Source organism: Parasteatoda tepidariorum, chromosome 9, assembly GCF_043381705.1.
Source record: "Parasteatoda tepidariorum isolate YZ-2023 chromosome 9, CAS_Ptep_4.0, whole genome shotgun sequence".
Taxonomy (NCBI): Eukaryota; Metazoa; Arthropoda; class Arachnida; order Araneae; family Theridiidae; genus Parasteatoda; species Parasteatoda tepidariorum.
In genome coordinates, this window is record NC_092212.1 from 29,258,514 (window position 1) to 29,262,208 (window position 3,695).

Below are 3,695 nucleotides of genomic sequence, written 5' to 3' on the forward strand. Positions count from 1 at the left end.
TTTAACCCTTTTGAAGGCCGTGGTAAGTATACTTACCACCACGTTTTACCACTTTTAATTTAGGTTTCCATTTTTCAATAACTTCAGCTTTCTTGAAGTGAGTTTGAATAAAATTGGTAACCATTTGTCACTTTTAAAAAACGTATAAAAGTTATAAAATACATAATTCCTTTTGAAGTTTGTAGCATTTAAGGAATTTATTTTATAAATAAAGAAAAATGAAAGTCAGTAAGTTCCTAATAGGTCATGTTAAATATATTCACCACCAAAAAATGGCATTTTTATAAAATAAATGAGTTTTTTCTTTTTTATATCAATTACTGTTCTTAAAACAGTTTTAATTCCAAAAATACTTTAATTTACCTTTACTAGAAATAAAGGGCCCGTTAAAGGGTTAATTCTAATGTATTAAAGTATTTTCTGAAACTACGGTGAATCGGTAGTAGTCTCTCCATGGTACACAACAGCTCATCTACGTATGTAGTTGCACAGCATCATAACAAGTAACATGTACTTTTGGAACAGATTCACAATTCAACGAAATAATAATCCATGATAGTCATGTAAAGAAAGAAAAAAAACAGAGTTTGTCAACATCGGTAACGTCTTTGTAACAATTATTGTTTCAGAGAGCAAGCACTTTTTTGAAGCGCCGTCTTTCAATTTTTACAAAGCTTACCAGATTAGGTAAATTTTTAGCATCAAATCTAGAGATTAGGAATTGTTTTGTTTCATCGAACTGTGGTAAAAAGTGCAGTTGTTGGGAAAATAGAAATGGGGACAATAAGTATCAAAAGAGCATCTACATCTTGATTCTATAGGACTGAAATTGAAGAGCCAAGTTCTGGAAGCATCCTTAAACCCTTGCACCTGTGTTACCTCTCATATGTGCAGAAAAAAAGAAAGAAAAAGCGTTCATGGTAGCCATTTCTCTGATTTCCCCCAAAATCCTCTTCACTCATTCGGAAAAGTACGTTCTCATAAGTACCCCCCATCCCCCTCAGTAATAGGGAAAAGCTGCTCGGGTAATCCCCCTCTAATTGCAGATTTCTCCCTGCCTCGATTTTCGAGAGCTATTCTGATGGCGGATAGAATGAAGGAACAAAAAATGGATAGTAGAGGGTGTCGAAACGGGAGACAATTTTGATCCGGGAAAAAAAATGATAATAGATGAGCGCGAAAAAGAAAATTAAATTTCACGATGAAAGGTTTTATTGTGAAATGGGAGTTGGAAATAGTGAGGACATGTGTATTGAAAAGTCTGTAAATTGAAATTTCTATTCGTTTTTTAAGCAATCAGAATTATCAACTCCCTGAAACGAGTTTTTCCAGGGTATTACGAATTTTTTTTTCTCCTGACTAAATTATTATAATGATTTTGTTTTATCGCAATACCTCCAGAATTTAAATAGATTAAAATTTATTAATCTGTTGAGTTTTAAATTAATAGTTTCTATTCATTTCCGACATATTGTCTTTTGCTATAAGCTAGTAAAAACAGGACTGGAAATTAAAAATAAGATATTTCAGATTTACTGAAGTTTTATGTTATTAGTTTTAAGTTATTAGTTTTTTTAAATTTGAAAGGATATAATAATTTTTTTATATATATGCTTTTAATTTATTGTCCAACTTTTCCTTTTTTTTTAACTCTTTGTAAAAATTTAAAAATTGTGATTTTGTAAAAAAAACTTTTTAATTCTTTTTGTAAAAATTAAACTGAAAATCAAAATTGTGATTAGATAATTCAGGATTATACTGAATACAGACGGGTATTCTTATTTTTAAAAATTTAATTCTTAATTACTTCTGCTTGTTTTAAGTTTATTGATAGAAGTTATTTTCATCGTTAAATTATTTTTCTGTAAATGCATGTTTCACATGAGTGTTTATCGTAAATTTTTAATAACTACTCAGAAATAACCTTGATATCTAATAAATTCGTCATTCATTATAAATAAGTTAAGATATTAGCATCTAATAAATTCGTATTTAATTCAATTACAATACATAGCCTTAGTAGTTTTTTAGGAGAGCTATTTTAATTTTTGCATATTTCGCCATATCTCAACAATTTTTTAAGCGAATTGAAAAGTTTTTGCTTAAAGTCATAAAATTCGCTTACCCAAAGACAACTTTTTGCAAAAAAAAATTTTTGATACTAATTTATTATTTTTTATTAATTTATTAATAATAGTTTGAAAAGTTTTGAATTGTAAGGTACACAAATATTTACATAATTTTAAAGAAAGTATTTTTATGTGATAAATTGCAAGACTTGAATGAAATCGGCTAAATGATTTCTGAAAAATCAAATTTCAAATTAATGACCTTTTCAAAATTCACTTTGTCAAAAACTATTTGACCACTTTTCAGACATAGCTATTGGGATCATATCTTCCAGATAACTTTTACCCCCTATATTTTGAGAGTTCCACCATTTTTTTATTTGTATCCGTCGTAAAAAAAAGTATGTTTACTAAGAAAAGGTGTGTTTTTGTCTCATACTTTACTACTTTAAAATATCGTGTGAACAATACTTTAAAATATCATACTTTAAAATAACGTTTGCACAATATTTTAAAATATCGTTTGCACAATACTTTAAAATATCGTTTCATGCCTTAAAATATCGTTTACATAATGCTTTAAAATATCGATTGCACAATGCTTTAAAATATCGTTCGTACAAACTAATTAGCATATTTTAGGTCAAACGTTCGAACCATTAAGATTGAGTTTTAGTACGCAAAAATTTGATCATTGGGTCAAAAGTAATTCAAGGAATTAATGTTCATTGCATTTTACAATGATGAAAAAGTGTAAGTTCATGCTGATATTTAAGTAGTAAAAGCATTTCAAAGAATTGTTATGGCCTTCCAAAAAAAGCTTTTTGGCTATCTTTTTCCCACATCAAACATTTGTGGGCCCCGTCCTCTGTATTTAAATTGTATAAACGTTTACCCCGCCTAAAATTATATTTTCGAATGAAACACACATAATATTTTTATCTTTTGATTTTTTTTCTTTCTATTTTCAGCTCAGCTAATGCTTTGTGTGTCTCGTCGTAGGAACGTTTCTTTTTAATACCAGTTCAATATTATAGCTGTCAAAAGCACTCAACATTTTTAAATTCAACGAAGGTTCTAAATTAGCAGAAATTGAAGTACCTGTTTTTGAAACGTTTGTAGGAGCTACTAAAATATGATATAGTATATGTATTTAACTTTCATATTTGCATTTGTTAAATAAAATTTTTTAACTAGGCGAAAAACAAAATTTAAAATTTAATTTTGTTACAATGTCCAAAAATATTAATGTCAATTTTCCCTCATAATTTGTGATGATAAAAAAAGTACATGTCCAGCCTGTTCTTTAAGTAAAAAAAAATGACAAAATTTTTTTTGTGATAACATAGATCTGGCGGACATCAAAAGGGATTTTTTATAACTTTATTATTATTATATTTTATTTCATATTAATTAATTAATAAAATTATTTTTAAATTTTCAACCGGCATTTTTTTTTCTTGATTCTATATTTTTTATTGCACTATTGAAATAAAACATATTTATTCATAAAACAAAATCGAAATAACTTTTTTTAAAGAAAAAATTTGTAAGCAACGAAATTTACTCTTTCGTCTAAGAAATCACACAAAAAAAAAAAAAAAAAAAAAAAAAAAAAAAAATTTT